The sequence below is a fragment of the Neofelis nebulosa genome, chromosome 12, assembly GCF_028018385.1.
Source record: "Neofelis nebulosa isolate mNeoNeb1 chromosome 12, mNeoNeb1.pri, whole genome shotgun sequence".
NCBI lineage: Eukaryota > Metazoa > Chordata > Mammalia > Carnivora > Felidae > Neofelis > Neofelis nebulosa.
In genome coordinates, this window is record NC_080793.1 from 169,764 (window position 1) to 192,500 (window position 22,737).

Here is a 22,737-nt window from a genome sequence, read left to right on the forward strand (position 1 = left end):
CACCCTCCTGTCCCCCCGTGGGATGTCACCCACACTATTCCCCTGAAACGCCATTCAAGCCTTTGTCTTGCTGACTCCAAGGGTCAAGTCTCCCTCTCTAAGTGGTTGCTTCTCTGCCCTTGGGTCAACTCCCTCATTTTCCTCCAAGTCCCCGGCAGCCCCTCAGGGTCTTGACCGCCACCCTGGCCTTCTCCACCAGACTCCGGAAGAGGAAGCCCCAGGGCTCAGGCCCGACAGGTCTACCCCGTAACTCTGAGCACCACACACATTAAGTGCACACACATCATTAAGTGCAGACTCATAAACCCAACTGCCTTTCTAACATTGCTACCTGGATGTCAAAATAGCATATCAAGCATCATACAATAAAGAATTGTTTGTTTGTTTGTTTGTTTGTTTTAACACTACTGTTTAAAAGTGTTGAAACATGTACTTCTTTTAAAAAGTCCAGAGCTGGGGCACCTGGATGGCTCAGTTGGTTAAGCGTCCGACTTCAGTTCAGGTCACGATCTCGCAGTTGGTGAGTTCGAGCCCCATATCGGGATTTCTGCTGTCGGCACAGAGACCGCTTCAGATCCTCTGTCCCCCTCTCTCTCTGCCCCTCCCCCACTTGTGCTCTTAAATAAATAAATAAATAAATAAATAAATAAATAAATAAAAAGTCCAGAGGTGATACATTATGGTGACCAAGGAACTTTGGTTCTTGCCCCCGGCCTTGGTCCCCTCCCCACCACCTGGCTCAGTGAGCACCACTCGCCCACTGTTTATTTCAGGCAAGATCAGGGCTGCAGCCCTGAGTCCTCGCCCCTCTCACTCTTCAGACAAAGCACCACAATCCTGTAGGCTCTGCTGCTGGAATGCATCCTGGACTCCTCGTGAGGAAGGCCTTGTGTCCCCACCCCCGGTCGAAGTACCATGCACGAGTAATAAAAGTTAAGATGAAGCTAGGGTCAAAATAAGAAGAAACTCACGGGTACCTGGGTGGCTCAGTCAGTTGAGCGTCCGACTTCGACTTAGGTCATGGTCTAACGGTTTGTGGGTTTGAGCTCCATGACGGGCTCTATTGCTGACAGCTCAGAGCCTGCTTCAGGTCCTCTGTCTCCCCCTCTCTCTGCCCCTCCCCTGTTCATGCTGTCTCTCTCTCAAAAATAAACATTTAGGGGTGCCTGGGTGGCTCAGTCAGGTAAGCATCCAACTTCAGCTCAGGGCATGATCTCACAGTTCGTGAGTTCGAGCCCCATGTCAAGCTGTGCTCACAGCTCAGACCCTGGAATCTGCTTTGGATTCTGTGTCTCCCTCTCTCTCTGCCCCTCTCCCACTCATGCTCTGTCTCTCTCACCCTCTCTCTCAAAAATAAACAAACACTAAAAACTTTTTTTAGGGGTGCCTGGGAGGCTCAGTCAGTTAGGCATCTGACTTTGGCTCAGGTCACGCTCTCAACGTTCATGAGTTCGAGCCCCGAGTCGGGCTCTGGGCCAACAGCTCAGAGCCTGGAGCCTGCTTCAGAGTCTGTGTCTCCCTCTTGCTCTGTCCTTCCTCCGTTCGTGTTCTGTCTCTCTCTCAAAAATAAATAAACATGAAAATAAGTAAGTTAGGGGCGCCTGGGTGGCTCAGTCAGTTAAGCATCTGACTTCAGTTCAGGTCATGATCTTGTGGTCTGTGAGGTCCAGCCCCACATTGGGCTCTGTGCTGACAGCCCAGAGCCTTGAGCTTGCTTTGGATTCTATGTCTCTCTCTCTTTGCCCCTCCCCCACTTATGCTCGGTCTCTCTCTCAAAAATAAGCAAACATTTTAAAAAATTTTTAATTAAAAAAAATAATAATAATTAAAAATTTTTTTAATGTTTAAATAAAATAAATATTTTAAAAATAGCACATATTAAAGTATGTGGGGTTCAGTTAAAGTGATGTTTTAGGGGAAATTTGTAAACTTCAATGATTTTTTTAAAGATTGAAAATAAATAAACCAAGCACAGATATACCTCAAGAATCTTGAAAAACAGTAAATATACAGAAAAGACAAAAATGGAACTAATAAAGAGTAGACATGCTTAAAACAGAAAATAGAGAAATAACAGCCGAATCTGAAAGTTTAATAAAACGAACAAGCTTCTGGCAAGAATAATCAAGAAAAAGAGTGTATGCATATCTGTACACACCTGTACACAGACACACATATACAAACACGCACAGCACTCGCGTGCATCTGCACGAGTGCTCACGCAAGTGAACGTGTACGTACACATGTATGCACACATGCCTAAGTGTATTTACACACAGGGAATGTAACTGCAAACAGGAGAGATTTTTAGAATTGCAAAAGAATATTATTAACAATTTTATGCCAATGTTAAAATTTTGACGAAATGGATATATCCCCCCAAAATGCAAATTATCAAAAGTAACTGAAAAAGTAGAAAACCTGAATAAGCCATGAGCAATTGTATTAGTTTTCTATTGCTGTGTAAAAACTGGCCACAGTTCTTGTAACTTGAAATAGCACTCATTAGCTCACAGCTCTGTAGGTCATTGTGGCTGTGTGCTCCGCTGAGGGTCTCACGAGGCTGAAATCAAGGTGTCAGCCAGCTGCGCCCTCATCTGGAGGCCAACCTAGGGAAAGTCACGCTTCCCAGACCCTTCACAGTGAACGGAGTCCCACTGTCTTGCTTTCAGCTGGGGACTTCTCTGAGCTCCTGGAGACAGCACTCGGGTCCTTGCAACCTGGCCTTCAACAGTCCCTCTCACACTTCTAAACTTTCTGTTTTGGGAGACGCCCAGTCCCTTTAAAAGGATCACCTTATTAGGTTGGTCCTTTTTGGTTAGCTCACAGTCAACTGATTATAAACTAACCATGGCAGTGATATCTTATCATATCCCTGGTCCTTCCCACACTCAAGGGGAGATGGCCACAGGCAGGGATGGAAACCTTGGGGGCCGCCTCAGAGTCCTACCTACCAAAGCCATTCACAAAAATGAAGCCTGGGTGGCTCAGCTGGTTAAGCATCCGACTTCCGCTTAGTCATGATCTCATGGTTTGTGGGTTCAAGCCCCACATCAGGCTCTGAGCTGACAGCTGGGAGCCCTGGAGCCTGCTTCAGATTCTGTGTCTCCCTCTCTCTCTGCTCCTCCCCTGTTTACACTATGTCTCTGTCTCTCAAAAATAAATAAACATTAAAAAAACATTTTAAGAGATCAATATCCAGAATATATAAAGAAGTCCTACAACTCAACAACAACAAAAGCCCAATTTAGAAATATCAAAGGACTTGAATGGATATTTCTCCCAAAAAGATACACAATTGACCGATAAGCACATGAAAGGATGTCCAACATCACTAATCATTGGGAAATGCAAATCCCAACTACACTGAGATAACACCTCACACCCATTAGGATGTCTACTTTCAAGAAAACAAAAACAAAAACAAACAAACAAACGGAGATTAAGTGTTGGAGAGGATGTGGAGGAACTGGAGCCCATGCTCTGCTGGTGGGAAAGCAAAATGGTGTGCCCCCTGAGGAAAACTGTATGGCAGGTCTTCAAAAAGTTGAACACAGAACTACCACCTGATCCAGCAACTCTAATTCTAGGTACACAAAAGAACTGAAAGCAGGGTCTCAGAGAGATATTTGTACACCTAGGTTCATAGCAGTGTTACTTACAATAGGTACAAGGTGGGAGGAACCCAAGTGTCTTCAGTGGATGAAGGGAAAAGCAAATTGTGATATTTACATAGAGTGACGTAATAATCAGCCTGGAAAAAAAAAGGAAATCCTAATACATGATACAACATGGTTGAACCTTGAGGGCACAATGCCGAGGAAAATAAGCCAGTCAAGAGAAAATTATATACAATATATATGATATAGGATATCATATATATATATATATATATATATATATATATATATATATATACCCACACACACATACTGTTTGATTCCACTCATGTGAGGTACTTAGCGTCGTTAAAATCATAGAGACAGGAAGTAGAATGCAGGCTGCCAGAGCCTGAGGGGAGGGCTGGGGAGTTAGGGTTTACTGGGGAAGAGCTTCAGAATTGCAAGGTGAACAGAGTCCTGGAGACGGACGGTGCCGATGACTGCACAACAAGGAGAGTACATTAAACATCACTTAACGGTGACTAGGGTGGCAAAGTTCATGGTGTGTGTGTTTTGCCACAATTTTAAAAATTAGAAAATAAAAAGAAGCCTAATGTCAGAAAGCAAACTCTAAAACTTTGAAACAAACAAGAAAATAGTTCTGTGATTGCAAGGTAGAGAAAGGTTTCTAAAGAAGACATAAAAATCCAAAACCATAAAGTAATAGGTTGATAAATTAAACTAAACCATGAAAGATACTACAGAGAAAACAAAAAGATATTTGCAATGTACATAACTGATGTGGAATTCGTTCCCAGAAAACATAAAGAATTCCTATAAATTCATATTAAAAATACAAATAACCTATCAGAAAAATCAGCAAATTGCAAAAGAGACAAGCAGCTCAAAACCACTGGCGACAGGGAAGTTCACATCACACTAAAGAAGAGACACCATTTCACCTCCTCAGTTTAGCCAAGTCATAGCCGAGTGATGTCAAGCAACAGTTTTGAGGGCAGACGAGAAAACTGTAGAACCGTCCTGGAGAACATTTGGCTACTTCTAGAAAACTTTAGAATGAGCATCCCTATGACTCAGAAAACCACTTCTCACTGCATACTGGACACGTCACACAAACGCTTGCAGACATATGTGCAGGCTGCTCGCAGCAGCACAGAGGAGAAATTAACTGTGGTACACGTACGCGGTGAAATATTATTGAGTAAAAAATGGATGAGCATGTAAAACTTAGATAAGCCTGCACACCACTAACATGGAAAATGTCTAAAACAATGTCGAAGGGTAAGAAGGCAAGTTGTGAAACAGTTATATGTGTGTGTAAATACATATCACGCTCACACAATTAAAGTCATGCAAGCAACACCATATGTTATTTATGGATACAGACGTATATGGGAGGACCTGGAACACTCACACACACACGGCATCACAACCACAAATCAGGACAGTGGCTACATCCAGAACGTGAAAGAGAAGGGAAGAAAGAGAACAGAATTCGATTGAGGGAGTGTATGCAGAAGACTTCCATTTTTTTTTTTTTTAACATTTATTCATTTTTGAAGACAGAGTGCAAGCAGGAAGGGACAGAGAGACAGGGAGACACAGAATCCGAAGCAGGATCCAGGCTACAAGCTGTCAGCACAGAGACCGACACGGGGCTCAAACCCACCAACCGTGAGATCATGACCTGAGCCGAAGTCGGACGCTCAACCGCCTGAACCACCCAGGCGCCCCAGAAGACTTCCATCACAACTGCAATGTTTCATTTCTCTAAGAGAAATCTCCAGATGTAACTGCCGATTTACAGGGAAACGCAAGGGATGTTGGCACACAGGCATTCGGTGAGCGGAGTCTAGCCTAGGAAAGATGCAGGTGTTCGGCTAGTGAACGTCACTTGGAAAGCTCCAGCATCATTCCCAAGAAGAAGGAACAGTAATGCCTTCCTTCACCCGTAGCCTTCTGGCCACCAGGCATCCTGATACCCGCAGACAGACCCTGAACTGTCAGTAAAGGACTTCAGAAGTAGTAGCCAGATATGTCAGAGTGGTCATGGTCCCATGGGACAGGAAAACAACTCTTTGGTTTTTAGCGAAGGGTTCAAAGGTGTTTAGATGCAGGTAAGAATGTGTCTACAATCTAAAGAAACATAAAAAACACAAAATCTAGCCGTGATGTCAGAATTATAGCCTAGCTGCACCCACAAGTGCTGAGACCCCAGCACTGAGTTGAGAAGTGCCTGTCGTGGCCACCGGTGTGTCCGGAAAGAATCTGGCCGACAAGGCAACCAAAATGAACGGGAAGGAAGCCTCAGCTTCATTTGCTCTGAGACGGTTTCCTCAGTGGACGATCACATCGAACCCTGGGAGGATCAAACACAGAATGTGTCAGCACACGCCAACATGCTGAATGCGGTCACGTCCAGCATCACATTCACCGTGTGAGTCCGCCTTTATAAATGGAATGAAAAAATTGACTTAGACTTGTGATGTTAAGTTCAAACCTTAATAAATCTGTAAAAGGTGTTGGGACATTTACACAAATGTATGATTCACCATACTTATACTTGAACTTACTGGAAACACAATTCTTTTTTTTTTTTTTTTTAATTTTTTTTTTCAACATTTTTTATTTATTTTTGGGACAGAGAGAGACAGAGCATGAACGGGGGAGGGGCAGAGAGAGAGGGAGACACAGAATCGGAAACAGGCTCCAGGCTCCGAGCCATCAGCCCAGAGCCTGACGCGGGGCTCGAACTCACGGACCGCGAGATCGTGACCTGGCTGAAGTCGGACGCTTAACCGACTGCGCCACCCAGGCGCCCCACTGGAAACACAATTCTTAAGCACTTAGGAAGATCCAGTTAAATTTATAAATAAAATCATATTCTCTTTTTTTTACTGTTTATTTTTAAGAGAGAGAGAGAGAGAGAGAGAGAGAGAGACAGAGCATGAGCAGGGGAGGAGCAGAGAGACAGAGGGAGACACAGAATCCGAAGCAGGCTCCAGACTCTGAGCTGTCAGCACAGAGCTCAATGCGGAGCTCGAACTCACAAACCACGAGATCATGACCTGAGCCAAAGTCAGATGCTTAACCAGCTGAGCCACCCAGGCGCCCCTATAAGTGAAATTTTAAATGTTTGACATTAACTAAGTCTATGAAATGGGATAAAACACCATTTGAGTCATCTTGAAAGTCACTGTTAAAAATAGTTAAATGTATGAATATAAATTTTCATCAGCTGAATGTAAAAATTTTTTTCCTGGTTTTACGGAGATGTAATTGTCATACATCACTGTACGAGCGTAAGGTGCACAGAACGATGTTTTGATTTACATCTGTTGTGAAATCGCCACCACGACAGGTCTAGTCAACACCCATCATCGCACACAGAGAAATGTGAATGAGATGTGATGAGCTCTTAGGACCCAGTCCTCACAGCCTGCTTGTTTGTCACGCGGTGGCACGAGCTCCAGACACCATGGTGCCCGGGGCATCCCTCGTACTTACTATCTTTATAGTATAACTGCAGGTTTGTATCTTTTGACCACCTTACTCCAGGTCCCCCTCCCCGTAACTCCCACTTCTGGTAGCCACAAATCCGATGGTGTTTTGCTTTGTTTTGTACTTTTTTGATTCCATGCGTAAGTGAGACCATACAGTGTTTGTCTCTGTCTCACTTCACTCAGGATAACGCCTTCCAGGGCCATCCATGTTGTCACAAAGTCATCTAAAATTTTTAAAGAGAACTACTTTTTTGGATTTGTAACTTTAATAAATTGGATGTTGAGTTTAGGAACCAAAACAGTTTCTGAATAATCTTTTCCATGCTCAAAATCCACTCTCAAGAGTACCAACAAACCCACATTTATCACAAAGGTTTTCCTTTAAAATCAGATGATAAAATAAGAATTACCACCAGAATTCTCAATCTTCTTAAAGAGTTCTAACTAACATAAGAGAACGTGAGTAAGAAATGAGGAACTGAATAGATAAGATGATGATTTCCGAAGACAACGATAAAACTCCCAGGAGCCTGGTCAGGAGCAGATTTCTCACAGTGCTGTCCCAGGACCGGCAGCATCAGCCTCGTGGGGGACGTGACGCGGGCCCAGCGACAGGGTGCAAGGAGCCCTGTGGGCAGCTCCGGTGTCACTCAGGTTTTGAGGCCCACAGGCCAACGGCAGCGACTTGAACATTGCCCTGCAGGTGTGCGAGGCCCCTAACTTCAACTTCTACAGGGGACAGAAAACAGCGAGAGGACCTCGAAGGAAAAGTACAGCACAGTGAGACCAAAAGGAAAGAGAGAAAAGCAAGCTGCAGGTGCTGTCGTCCCACTGACACTGAGAAATCTGGGCTGAAAAACAGCCAGGCCCGGCTGCAAGCTGCCATCGGCAAACACAAAAGCACAGCCCCACTCAGAGACGGCCTGAGCCCGCATCCACACCTGAGTATAAATACTCAAAAGTTAAGGGATACCAGACATCACTGCTTGGAGATACAATGACACCGAACACCTCAATCACACTGGCATCAATAAATACAAGCCACTTAGGAACAACTTTAACAATACGAGTGACCTACCTAGAGAAAACCACAGCATCTTATTTACAAAAAGAGGGCAGCACTGAATAAATGCTAAGATACACTGTACTCCTGGATGGACAGGTTTGTATCTGTAGAATTTTAGAATTTGCTCTCCAAAAATCAATGTAGAGATTCTCAATAATTGAAACAATATCCCAAAAGGAATTCTTTGAACTACGACAAAGGAATCTCAAAACTCGTCTGGAAAACTAAATGGGCAAAAAGTTAAAGAAAGCTTCAGGAAAGAAGAGGCAAGACTAAAGAACTTCTTTAACGAGATACTTCCTAAAGCCCTACCCTGAGCTCAGCAACTAGGCCACGCACCAATGTGGAGAGACAGCACCAAACGGATTCAGATCGAAACGGAAACGGAGCCCAAAACAAAAGAGTGTTCTGTTGCACAAAAACACTTGAATATGTGATAACAGAAGCATAACCAAATGACAGGAAACAGAAGAATTTTTAAGTATGACTGAGACGAAATAAACCATCAGCCAACTTCTAGGCATTTGTCCCAAGGAAGTAATCAGAGGTGTGTTAAAGATGCATGTGTGTTCTGGGGTCTCATCCGTAAAAGCAAAATTGGAAAGAAGCCACATGCTTGACAAGAGGGGGTGACCGAGGCCCATCGCATGACAGAAGAATCGTGCCTTCGGAGCACACTCTGTGTGGGGGTGGCCTGCTCATGCTGGAGGCTGGACGCCCTCAATATCCCCACGGGATGATACCAACTTACCAACTGTGTAGTTTGAAAACTTGCACATAGAAAGAACTTGGAAAGAAACAGCTCAAAATATTAACAGAAGTTATCTCAGGACAGTGAGATTGCGGGTCATGCTTTCTATTCTTTCCTAGATCAGCATTTTAAAGTGGGAAAATCAATATTTTTTATTTATACAGAAAAGAAAAATGTTTACCCTTCACTGAGATTAAAAAAGACAAAATATGTTAACTCTGAGGTACTTTAACTACAGATGTTATATGAACACCAGTAACAGAAAGGTAGTTAAAGCACACATCCTTGTATTCAGCAAGTACCTCCTGGTGCCACTATTTCCGAAGTCTTAGGAAAATCCTGGAAAGCAAGGTGGCAAAGCAAGCCTGAGAGGGAGGTGGGGGCGGGGTGTCAGCTCCCCTCCCCTCCAGGACCAGCCAGTGCCTCCTTCCAGCTCCACACCTGCTCCGTGCTTGGCGGGAAGTGCACACCCACAGCTGCTAGTGAAGAAGCACCGAAATTCCCCAAACCAAATGGCAAAGAAGCCACAGAGATAACTCATTACACTAAACACAATTTACTAATGTGTGAAACATCCAGACTCACCAGTAATGGAAACTGGAAGGTAACCTGGCAAAGCGATAGGTTTATTTAAAAAATAGGGTATTAATTTTACACCCAATAAATTAATATGAGCTTTAGAAACATAACACCAGTGGTGGCAGAGCCGCTGTGGAACGAATGATTTCAATACAACTGGTGGGAATGTAAACCGATGCTTCTCATTTGGATGGAAAACAACGTGGCAAGATGAAATACCTTAAAATGTTTAAACACTTTTAACCAGTCCACTCTGGGAATCTGTCCCATGGAAATAATGCAAAATTAAGAAGCCGCAGTTACAGACAGGCATCACAGCATCATGACTAATAACCCCAGATAAGACATCTCAGTGTTCAGCAACAGAGAAATACAATACAACACACACACGGCCGTGAACGGGGCACTGGGTGGTCATTCATTTGGCGACAGCACAGAACAACGTAGCGTGTTTGTGATACAACGGAACAGAGGACTGATGCACGTGCAAGAACTTGAAAACATGCTAAGTGAGAGACGCCAGACACAAAGGGCCTCACGGTGTGCGACTGCGCTTGTGTGAATGTCCAGACCAGACAAACCCTTGGACAGAAACAGGATGAGAGGCTGCCAGGGGCTGGGAGGGGTTGGGGGGGGACAGTGAGTGCTGACGGGTAGGTTTCTCTGGGAGGACGGCAGAAATGTACTAAAACCCAGTTGTGGCAATGGGTGTACAATACCATGACCACACTCATTCAAATGCCACTGAATCATGCGCTGTAAAAAGTTAACGTTGTGGCATGTGAATTTTACCTCAATATGCTGCTATACAAAAAGAAAAAGGCAAAATACAAGTTTTTATGTAAATTATGATGACAGCTACATAACATACGCAGGGATTTGGGTCCCAGAGCACACAGAACCCCTGCTTCTGACTGTCACCCAACTCCCAGGCCCAGGCCACCCTTGCACAGGGGGTGTGGACATATGGACACATCAACACAGCGCAGACACAGGGACACAGGACGCAGGCCATATGGACACACAGACACCTGGCACAGACACACCAGCCGGTCCCCTGTAGAGACGCACTTTCACTGGCACCCAAGATGCAGGCGGCCCTCCCAGCTTCAGGTGCTACAAGAGGGGTGGGACCTCGCAGCTGCTGCCTTGGCCTGTGTCCCCTTACCCTAATCCAGGAATTCACCCCCTGCCCTCCAGACACGGGGGTCCCAGCTGAGGTCGCCCTGCCTTTCAACAGCTGTCTGTGCAGTAGTCTCCGGGCTCACATCACAGCCAGAGCCAGTGTCCGAGGCTTTACCCAACCCAGCCACACCCCACAAGACCACCCATTTCTGAAAATGCCAAGAGGCGGCAGAAGTGACCAGGAAGCCACAATTGCTATATGTCTGAGAGAAGTGGCTGGAGAGAGAAACCACCGATTGCCCCCAACTCTAATCCCAATCTGAACCCAAACCCACATCTTGGTGGTCACCCCTGGCCTGTCCCTGCTCCCCCCTCCTTGCTTCCTGCTGCCCCTCTATGGGACAAAGCCGTGCCCCAGCCCCTCAGAGGGTCCATGCTGAGCCTGGGGAAGACCACAGACCTAGTGTGGTCCAACACTCCCCAAGCTCATCAGCCCATGTTCTAGAACTCTTTGGGGACAGCCAGCACAACCACAAGGAGGCCAGTGATGATAGCCTGGAGGGGCCCTGCCCTACTGGGAGCATGCAAAGCTCACCGAATCTCCACAATTGTCCCTGGGGAGGGTGATGGTTGTCTTGCTGTTTTATGATGGTGAAGGACATCCTCTGCCCATCCCCAGGCCAAGAGAGCAGCTCTACCTGAGACCCATTCCATCAAGTCCAGCAAAAATAGCAGAGACAGGGTGACCACATATCTTCAGCTGCCCAGGACAGCCTCAGTCTGTGCCGTGGACCCAGCACAATTGCTACAGGCAAGGCTCTGACTCTCAAAAACACCTCAGTTTAGACAACAAATCAGGAAGGGTCTGGAGCCCAGGGGCCCACCCATCCCCTCAGAGATGCCGTGACCCCAGCAATGGTGGTTCTGGCTCCAGGCTGGTTGAGCTGAGCAAAGCCCCCATTCCAGCCAGGGCCTGAGGCAGGAAGCATTTCCGAGGCACCACTCAGCCCCTTCTAGGGACGTCAGGCCCTGCTGGGGCCAGGGAGCTGGGGATGCCCTCGCCACCCTGACATGAGCACCCGGGGCCCGGGAGGGCTTGGCTGGAGCAAACTGAGCCCTGGACCACCAGGGCCAGGACCCTGGGTCAAGAGGCCGGGATTCGAGGCTGAGCCTGCATTTTCCTGGCTGCTGGACTTAGGGAAGGCGCCGCGTGTGGGAGCATCCACCCCCTCATCTGCGACATAGAGATAACATTTCGAGGGCCCCACAGGCCGAGGTGAGGTTGCCAGGAGACAACGCTCGTTAGATGTGCCTGGCAGTATCGGGACCCACCAGCAGCAGAAGTGCCAGCACCAGCATCCTTAGAACCATCACTGTTGTCATCATGAGGGGGTGGGGAGGCAAGGTGGCTCCGTGGGAGGCCAGTAGCTCCACCCAGGAGAGGCATCCACACCTGCATGCCCGTGTCTCAGCTCACACTGGCAGGCTGGGGGTCTCTGGGCTAGGACTCACTGGCTAGGCCACGCGGGTCAGGCCCACAGCCCCTAACCCCAGCCCAGGGAGACACAAGAGCTGAGCTGGCAGACACGTGGTAGGGCCATCTCCAGGAACGGCTCTTCCACTGACTTTCCAGGTGTTGGTTCTTGCCCGGGAGGCTGCTGACAGTTGCCATGGAGACAGCCTGTGGGTCTCGGCCAAAGATGCCTCAACATCCTCTCGGCTTCCCAACCCACCCCCAACCTGGGGCTGAGTAGGCCCATCTCCCCTGCACTAGAGGCCCTGAGCCTGCCCCAAACCCAGGCAGCCACAGGCAGGCTTGAAGAAGGGCCGGCCTGGCATGTGTGAGCCCTCACCCTGGAGAACGCTCCTGGCACCAGACGGCACTCCCGTGTCACTCACACAAAAACACCATGGACTGTCTGTGCCAGGGACTCAGAGATCAACACCATTACCCACTCCTTGTAGAGGAGTGGCTCAGGTCATGATCTCACGGTCCATGAGTTCGAGCCCCGCTTCGGGCTCTGTGCTGATATCTCGGAGCCCGGATAGCCTGCTTCGGATTGTGTCTCCCTGTCTCTCTGCCCCTCCCCTGCTCATGCTCTGTCTCCCTCTGTCTCAAAAATAAATGAAACATTAAAAAAAAAAAAGAAAAGAAAAGTCCAGGTTTCATTCAAAACTCATTCAACAAAAAACCAGGAAGATACCAAACTGAATTTAAAAAGACAATCAGCAGATGCCAACACTGAGATAAAAGAGACGTCAGAGTTCTCTGACGAAGATATTGAAGCAGTTATGATAAACATGCTTCCACAGACAATTACAAACATGTTTGAAACGAACAAAAAAGAAAGTATCAACAAAATAAAAGATATAAAAATGTTATAAGTGAAAAATAAAATAACCAATATGAAAAGCTAAAGAGGATGGGCTCAACACCAAAATAGAGGAAACAGAGGAAGGAAGAAGAAAGAGGAGGAAAAGGAGGAGGGGGGAGCCTCAAGGATCTATGCAACTGTAATATTAATATATCATATTCCTGGAAGGACAGAGAAAGGTAGGGCTGAAAAAGCATTAAAAAATATAATGGCTGAAAACAACCCAAATTTGGTAGGAGGCTTAAACGTACAGATTCAAGACTGTATGAATTCCAAACAAGATAAGTGCAATGATATCAACAGCAAGACATATCACAAACTTCTGAAAGCTAAAAAGAAATTAAGACAATTGGAAGTTTGAAAGTGGAATGAATTAGGTGATAATGGGATTGTTTTGTGAGGTATGATAATATTGTTGTAGTCTTGTCAGCCAGTGTCCTTATTCATGGATTATTAGAGATGAAGCTTCATACTACCTACATCTTTTAAATGACTTCGTGAAATATAAATTACAGGAAGAATAAAGATTGCAAAATTAATGTCTGCTGAATCTAGGTAGGCTGTGTACATTGTCCATTGTACTATATGACTACTCTCTGAGAACTTTCACAAGAAAAGTATATATAATCTTCAAAGTAGCCAGAGAAACACAATACCTTACCTATCGGGGAAAACAATTTAAAGGACAAGATTTCTCATCATGAATCATGACAGAAGGAAGTGACACAGTATTTTTAGGTACTGAAGAAAAATAAGAGTCAACCTAGACACCAATACCCAACAAAAATAGTTCTCAGGAATGAAGAAAGCAGGACACTGTCAGATGAAGAAATACTAAGAGAATTTGTCACCAACAGATCTAGCCTGAAAGAATGACTATAAAAAGTTCTCTAAGAGACTGTTAAAAACTGAGAACAAACTGAGGGTTGATGGGGGGTGGGAGGGAGGGCAGGGTGGGTGATGGGTATTGAGGAGGGCACCTTTTGGGATGAGCACTGGGTGTTGTATGGAAACCAATTTGACAGTAAATTTCAAATATTAAAAAATTTAAAAAAAATTAAAAAAATAAAATAAAATAAAATAAAATGTTTCAACTATGAAGACAATTGAAAGCTAGAACTAGCTTACATAAAACAATATGTAAGATTTCAAAAAGGTGTAAATCTAATTAATACACATTAAAAATTGCTTTTCTGCACTGTAAAAAAAAAAAAGTTCTCTAGACAGGAAGGACATGATGGAAAAAAAAGGAATCACCAACCACCGTGAAGGAAGAACAATGGAGAGAATTAAAATATGGATAAGTACAATTTCTTTCTCAGAGTTTCCTCAACCACGTTTGATGACTGAATCAAAAGTTATAGCACATCCTGATGCAGTTCATGCAGAGGAAACATTTAAACTAATTATATTATAAATGGGGGAGGGTAATGGAATGTAAGGTGTATAAGATTTCTATACTTGACTTGAACAGGTAAAAATGACACCAACAGACTCAGATAAGTGATGTACCTATAATGCAATACTTGGAGCAACCATTCCCTTTACAAGAGCTACACTCAGAACGCACAGGTAAGTTAAAACCGAGTTCTAAGATACGTTCAAGTAACCCATGAGAAGGCAAGGGAAAAAAATCAGGGAAATAAGAGAGATCAAACAGAAACAAAAAATATAAAAATGGACTTAAGTCCTAACACATCAATAATTATACCACATGGAATTGGTCTAAACCAAATAAAAGAATTGGTACCACGAATAAATAAACATAACCCAACAATATGGTGTTTATAAGAAAGTCACTTCACATATAATGATATAGACAAGTTAAAAGTAAAAAGATAGAAAAAGATACATTGTGCAGATATTAATCAAAGAAAAGCTAGAATGACCATAGTAAATCGGATAAAATAGACTTCAGAGCAAATAAACTACCAGAGACACAGATGGCCACAGAAGAAAGCAATCTCTCAAGAAGGCATAGCAACCCTATATGCGTGTGCACTCAACAACAGAGCTGCAAAATACGTGATGCAAAACCCAACCTACCCGTTAGGCCGGAAAGAGAAGCAGACACAGCAGAGTTATTGTCAGAGCCCTCGGCGCACTCTCAACAGTGGAGAGAACAAGTAGGCAGAAAGGCAGCAAGCACACACGAGAACTCAGTAGCACCTTCCACAAACAGGATCGGGCCCGCACTTGCAGTGCAGCTGTGTGGCTCTGCACACCCACAGCAACACACCCATTCTTCTCAAGAGCTCAGGGAACAAACCTAGTGTTTGGCTTTGACAAACACTGATACACTGAAAATAATCAAGATAGTAGAGTATGTTCTCGGACCATAGTGGAGCCAAACTAGAATTCAGTAACTGGAAGATACTGGAAAATCTCCAAACATTTGGAAACTGAACAGCACATTGTTAAACAATCCACAGGTCAAAGGAGTCTAAAGGATAACTTAAAAACACATGGCACGGAATTAAATTGAAAAGACAGCATATTAAAATGTGTGGGTACAACTAAAGCAGCACTGAGAGGCAAATTCATAACACGACATGCACACTTAGAAAAGAAAAACTGGGGGCGTGTGCCTGGGTGGCTCAGTCGGCTGGGTGTCCAACTTAGGCTCAGGTCATGATCTCGTGGTTTGTGAGTTTGAGCCACACGTCAGGCTCTGTACTGACAGCTCAGAGCCCGGAGCCTGCTTCGGACTCTGTGTCTTCCTCTCTCTTTGCCCCTCCCCCACTTGTGCTCTGTCTCTCAAAAATAAATAAGTGTAAAAAAAGAAGAAGAAGAAATGGTCTCACATCACTATGCTAGGTGCTCACCACAAGAACTAAGAAAAAGAAACCCAAAGCAACAGAATGCAAGAAATAAGTACAGAAATAAAGGAAATTGAGAACGAGAGAGAAAAAGAGTAAAAACAACGAAACTAACTGCCGTTTCTCCGAAAAGATCATAAAATCGACAATTTCTAGCGAGACCAACTAAGGAGAGAGAGGAGACACGAATCGCCAGTGTCAGGGAAGAAGCACAGCGCCACCACAGATCCCGAGACGTCAGGAGGGAAAGGGACAGCACCGTCGGCAGCTCCACACAGCAATCTGACAATTCGGACGAAATGAAGCACTTCCTTAAAAAAACACAAACAACTCCAACTCATCCAATATGAAATAGATGATTCAAATGTCTCTGTAACTATAAGGAAATTGGATCCATAATTTTAAAACTCCCAAAAAACAAATCTCCAGGCCCAAATGGATTCACTGCAGAATTCTACCAAATATTTAAAGAAGAATTCACACCATTTTTCACACAATGGCTTCCAGAAAACAGGATGGCAAGAGAAACAGTTCAAAATTCATTTTATGAAGCTTGGATTATCCTGATATCAAAACCAGACAAAGACAGTACCAAAAAACAAAACAACTACAGACCAATAACCCTCATGAATGCACATGCAAAAATCCTTAACAAAATACTAGCAAATAGAATTCAGCAGTATATGAAAAAGAAACACACCGTGACCATGTTTATTCCAGGGAAGTAAGGCTGGTTCAATACTCGCTGTAATCCACCATATTAAAAGGCTTACAAAGAAAGAATCATGTGATCATGCCGATGCAGACATTGAATGCAGACATTCAATGAAATGTGACACTGATTCATGACAAAAATTCTCAGGAAAATGGGAACAGTGGGGAGCTGCCTCACCCTAATAACGAGGACCTACAGGACCCACACCCCGCTGAACGTGTTTCCCCCCTACAGTGGGAAAAAGACCAAGCCTTCCACTCTCACCACTCCTACTCAGTATGGTCCCAGTTGCCCCATCAATGCAGTAAAGCAAGAAAAGGAAAGAGACAGCACACTGCTTGGAATGAAAGAAATAAAACTGTCCCTAGTTGCAAATGACGTATTTGCATTGGAAATTCCAAAAAAATCTCAAAAAAAAAAAAAAAAATCTCAGGGCGCCTGGGTGACTCAGTCAGTTGAGCATCTGACTTCAGCTCAGGTCATGATCTCACAGTTCGTGAGTTCCAGCCCCGCATCGGGCTCTGTGCTGACAGCTCAGAGCCTGGGGCCTGCTTCGGATTCTGTGCCTCCCTCTCTCTCTGCCCCTCCCCTGCTCACGCTCTGTCTCTCTCTCTCTCTCAAAAATGAATAAACATTAAAAAAAATATTGAAAAAAAATCTCCAAGAATTAGTGAGTTCAGCAAGGTTGCAGGATTAAAGACAAACATATAAAAATCTATTCTCTTTCTAGATACTAGCAATGGACATGCAGAAACGGAAACTTAACATGCAATACGATTGCATTTATACTCAAGCAAAAATACAAGAGAACTCAGACGCTAATGTAATGAAACATGTGCAGGACTTGAACCCTGACCGCTACAAAATGTGGAGTAAAGACGTCGAAGGAGATCCACACAGATGGAGGGACGCACCATGCTCAGCAACCGGGAGTCTGTTCTCTGCAAACTGACACACACAATTCCTATCAAGATCTGTGTATATATTGACAAGATTATTCCAAAATCTATATGACAGGAAAGAAGCTAGAATAGTTAAAACAATTGGGGAAAAAAAGAAGAAAGCAATGGGCCTGAGTCTATGTGATTTCAAGACTTTTGAGGCCACAGTAATCATGACAGTGCAGGCTTGGTCGGGGGTTGGACACGCAAGTCAGTGGGACAAAAGAGGGAACCCCAGAAAAACCCCACTCAAATATGCCCAACTGGCTTTTGACAGAAGCCCAAAAAAAATTAATAGAGGAAATATAGCCTTTTCAACAAATGGTATTAAGACAACTGGAAATCCACAGGTGAAAGGGAAAAAAAGAACCTCAATCTAACCTTCACAGCCGATATAAAGGTTAACTCAAAATGGGTCACGGACTTACAAGTAATATGCAAACTATAAAACTTATAGGAAAAAAAAAACATAAGAGAAAACCTTAAGGACTGAGGGCTGGTGAAGAGTTCTCAGAGATAAAACCAAAGGTCCCATCCATACACAGAAAAACTTGTAAACTGGACTTCATTAACATTTAAACTTTTTGCTCTGAAAAAGTCCCTTCTCTAAGAACAAAAAAATACGCTACAGATTGGGAGAAAATATTTGCAAGCCACATATCTGACGATGAACTAGCATCAAATAATTCAATTAGAACATGAGCAGAATATATGAAGAGACATTTCACCAAAATGGATACGCAGATGGCAAACGAGCACAGCGAAAGCTGTCCAACATCACTGGCCACGGGGGAAATGCAAATTAAAACTACACGTCTATCAGAACGGGTAAAACAAAACGTAGTGATAACACCAAATGCTGGTGAGGATGCAGAGAAACTCGATCATTCACACATTACTGGTGGGAACGTAAAATTTGTAAAATAACACAGCCTCTGGGTAACAGTTGGGTAGTTGTGCTCTTGGGCGTTCATCCCAGAGAAAAGAAAACTTATGTTCACACAAAAACCTGTATAAGAAATGTGCATAGCAACTTGTTCATATTATTTCAAAATCTGGAAACAACCCAGTGTCTGTGAGCAGGTGAGTGGTTAGACAGACTCAGGGAAGCCACAAGACAACACCACACAGCAATGAAAAGGAAGAAACCAGATCTTCCGAGTTGGCCTCAGAGAGGACAGCCAGTCCCTAAAGGTGTGATTCCATTTTTATAATGTTCTTAAAAACTCAAACTTATGAAAGTGGAGGACGGATTAGTGATTGCCATGGGCTGGAGGCCACTGGGGGACACAGCTGTGAGGGCACAAATGTCTGGCTGTGACTTTGTGCCCCATTTCATGGGATGTGACCCATTCACCATTCTCTCTGCATATTGAGAATCTACACTTAGCTCAAATAGTTAATTCTTTTTATTTCTGAGAGAGAGTGGGGAGGGGCAGAGAGAGGGGGAGGGGGGAGAGGGAGACGGGGGGGCGACAGAGAGAGAGAGAGAGAGGAGAGAGAGGAGACAGAGGAGAGAGAGGAGAGAGAGAGGAGACAGAGGAGAGAGGAGAGAGAGAGAGAGAGAGAGAGAGAGAGAGAGAGAGAGAGAGAGAGAGAGAGAATCTCAAGCAGGCCTCACACCCAGCGCAGAGCCCCACACAGGGCTCTATCTCACGACCCTGGGATCAGGACTTGAGCCAAAATCGGACGCTCAAGCAACTGAGCCCTCCATGTGCCCCAAGTATTTAATTTTTTAAATGGAGGTGGTAATAATGGCATCTGGCTCAAGACGGCTGCAGGATTATCATATCAGAACAGCAGCCAGCACACAGGAAACCTCATAAAACAGTCAGCTTTCAGTTTTTATTTACCTCTTCACATTTCAGGAGCTGGACATGCCTCCTTCCCTTTGTCCAGCAGCTCCGAGGACAGATTTGGAGGCCTTTGTGCCCAGGCCCACACCCACACCGCCTGTGTCCCAGGCATGTGGGCCCAGAAAAGCACAGGGAGGAAACGCAGCGTCCAGGAGGGACTTTACCCTCAAGGAGCAGACCAGAGGGTGAGGCCGGGGCCAGAGGGCAGCTGGGGCAGGCTGGGCCTCGGGTCTCTGCATCTGCCCGGCGTTGCAGGGTTTGCCTCTGGCGGTGCCTCAGTGGAGACACAGAGCCCGGTACCTATCAGGTGATGGGAAGGAGGATGGTCTGACTTCCTGCCCATCCCAGAGGCCGTCCCCGCCCCCACCACTGCATTCTCAGCACGAGCGCCTGACCCAGCAGGTGTGGACAGAGCAGGGAGGCGACGCTGAGGGCTCTTCAGGGGCCCCTGCCCTTACAGGAGGCTGCAGCACCCAGGGAACACCTCCACCTTCTGCAGTCCCAGCGGTGTCCACCCCCACTGCCCGCCCAGTCCAGGATGGGTCAGCCATCCCAAGCGCTCTCTGGCCCTGCAGCTGCTGGGGCTTTGTGAGGCACAGACAGATGCCCACGAAGGATGAGAAAGGGCCCACTGTCAGAAGAAGGGCAGGAGGAGGGAGGAGTTGAGCCACATACACCAGCCACAGGGACGGGGGCCTGGGATCAGCCACAACACTACCCTGTGTCCATGGGGGTCAAGTGGGTTCCTGCTCTCCCAGCTGGGTTCCAACCCCACGGTATTTGGTGAACACGTTAGCAACAGGGCACAGCGGTGATGGGAACAGACAGAGGCTTGTCCAGACAAGCCTGGGGTCTGAGCACAGCCTGTTATGGACTGAACTATGTCCTCCTCCAAATTCCTGTGTTGAAACCCTAACCCCTAATGTGACTGTATTTGGAGATAATGAGTTTAAACAGGATCATAAAGGTGGGCCCTAACTAGACAAGACTGTCTTAGAAGAGGAAAGGGATACCGGAGACCTCTCTGTGCACAGACAAGAGACCACGTGAGAACAGGCGAGAGGTCAGCTGTCCACAAGCCGGGAAGAGAGCTTTCACCAAAACCCACTCTGTCGGCACCTGGCCTCAGACCTCCAGTCACCAATAAATGCCTGCTGCTTCAGCCACCCCTCGTATGGCATTCCGTTACGGCAGCCCAAGCTCACACACAGCCCTTCAAGGGAACACATGTGCGAGTGGACAGATGGACTCATCACGGAGCGCCAGAGGGGGAGCCTTTTGGGGCAAGAGGAGGGCAAAGAGGCCAGAAGGTGGAGGACAGCGTGGGAGTTGGAGAGAAGCCACAAATGGCCCCATCCAACAAGAAGTACAAAGGCCCCACACCTCCCAGCCAGGACAGGGGACCAGAGGCACAGGCTCTTGTTTTGTGGGGAGAGGGTGCCACTGGCTGGTGTGGTGGGGGCTCCTAGAGTGGCCTCCCCAGGAAGGAGACTGAGACACAGAACTGGGGAAAGAGGGTACAGTGAGGGGCGCAGGATGGCACTGGCAGGGGTGAATGGCAAGACGCCCAGGGGCCTTGTTACACTTGACCTCTTGAGAACCTCAGAGTTCTAGGTCCGTCTGACCGCACGTCAGGTTTGGGGATGGCCCAGAGGGTGTGAGCTACAGGCAGGGGGAGGGAGGCACAGGGTCACAAAGAGCCCCGCCTTGCACATGCCAGCGGCTCCCCTACTTGGACAGCCCAAGAAGGGACCAGGAGCCAAGGTGGTGGGGGGGCCTCCATCCTGTACCTGCTCGGCCATCCCCTGCTTCAGTCCTGAGACCGGCTTTGTAACACATGAAGACATTAGCAGCCATTCTCACCTCAGTATGAATGTGCAGCTCTGAGCCCACCAGTGTGAGAGAGAGGGTGGCAGGGCAGCTGCCTGGGGCTGGGCAGGGACAGAGATTCCAGGCTGGCAGCTCCACCCATGCAGGGCAGGGTTCCCTCCACACGCACAGTCTCGCGCCCTCACAGCGCACCAGCCACAGGAGAGGGGAGCAGTTGCCCTCAGCTGCCCCCATGGAGACACGGCAGGCCTGGGACCCTGTGGGTCTGGGGGAGCAGAGTACTGACTGAGGCCTGAGCCTGGAGACGCGGTCACAGACCAGCCTAGGTAGGCCGGTCCCAAGAGCAGAAGCTGGATGGAAACGCGGATTTTTACATAAAAGCTCCTTAAGTGTTGGCAACTAACTTCCAGCCCATTTCAGAATTCTGGTCATGCCTCTTCAGCCCACCAGCCCCACATCCAAGATGGGGAGCAGCCTTTGATTCTCACAGCCCAGTCCCCCACCCACCCTTGGCCACTCAGTGCACCCAGGCAGACCACAGGGCCCAGGAATGGACACATCCCAGCCCCCACATGGCTGTGTCCCCTCCCTTCCCAGAAGCCTTCCAGCATCCCATCCCCCTCCCACTAGCCAAAACTGAATTCACGTCTCCAGGCTGTACCACCTACCTCCCCACCATCCCTCCCTGAATAATTTCGTGAGCCTTGGCTGGCAGGTCCCCTGAGTCAGGCTTCCAAGGCTTCAAGGCCCACTCGGAATGAAACCTGAAGGAGTCACTGGCCAACCTCCCCAGTCTCTCCTGCTCAGATGCCGGCTGTCCAGAAAGTGCTTGGCCATATCTGGGCCTGGGGCTGCTTCTCTGCTCTGGGCTCCATGGCAGCAAGTTTGCAGAGACTGAGCCAGCGTTCCCTCGGGGCTGCTGCGCTAGGTGGCATGGGAAAGGCACCCCCAAGTCGTGCAGAGCTCCTCAAGCATCTGCACATTGACTTGAGGTTCCACCCCACACGAGAATGCCTAGCTTGAGGAGACAACCTTCAGGACACCCTAGAGCCGGAGCCTGAATCCCAGGGTCAGCTGCCCACAGCACAGCTCAGCTCCAGGAGGCTGGGAAGTCCGGATGCCCTGCCCTACCCAGGATCACCAGGCCCCTGGGGCTGGAGACAAGAGGGCTCTTCCTCAGCCCTCGGACACAAGGCGGAAGGGTTGGGGGGTCTGCGGGCCATGCCGAGGAGGGGCCTGTCTCTTTATGCTCTCCGAGCTCCAGCCCAGGAGAGTATAAAGAACCCTAAAACAGAGGAAGAAGGGGGAGGGGGAATAGGATAGAGGAGACACCAAGAGACAGCAAGCAGAGTAAGTGAGCTGGTCCTCTATAAATACCCAGCCCGGGGGCGTGTGCTATGAGGGAGGCCGGGATTCCACCCTACCCACCTCCCTCAAGTTATATAATCCACCACGGGGCTCTAGGCCTGTACCCAGGGCCCGGCAGACCCAGGAGGAGGCCACTATCAGGAGGGAGGCACCTGGGGGCTGGGCACAGGGCACCCCCACCCCATC

General features: G+C 46.9%; 1 protein-coding gene across 8 annotated transcripts in view; it reads right to left on the reverse strand.

Annotated features, from left to right (window-relative positions):
- CACNA1B (calcium voltage-gated channel subunit alpha1 B) overlaps positions 1–22,737 on the reverse strand; it is a 188,277-nt gene that overhangs the window by 152,265 nt on the left and 13,275 nt on the right. The window lies entirely within an intron of this gene.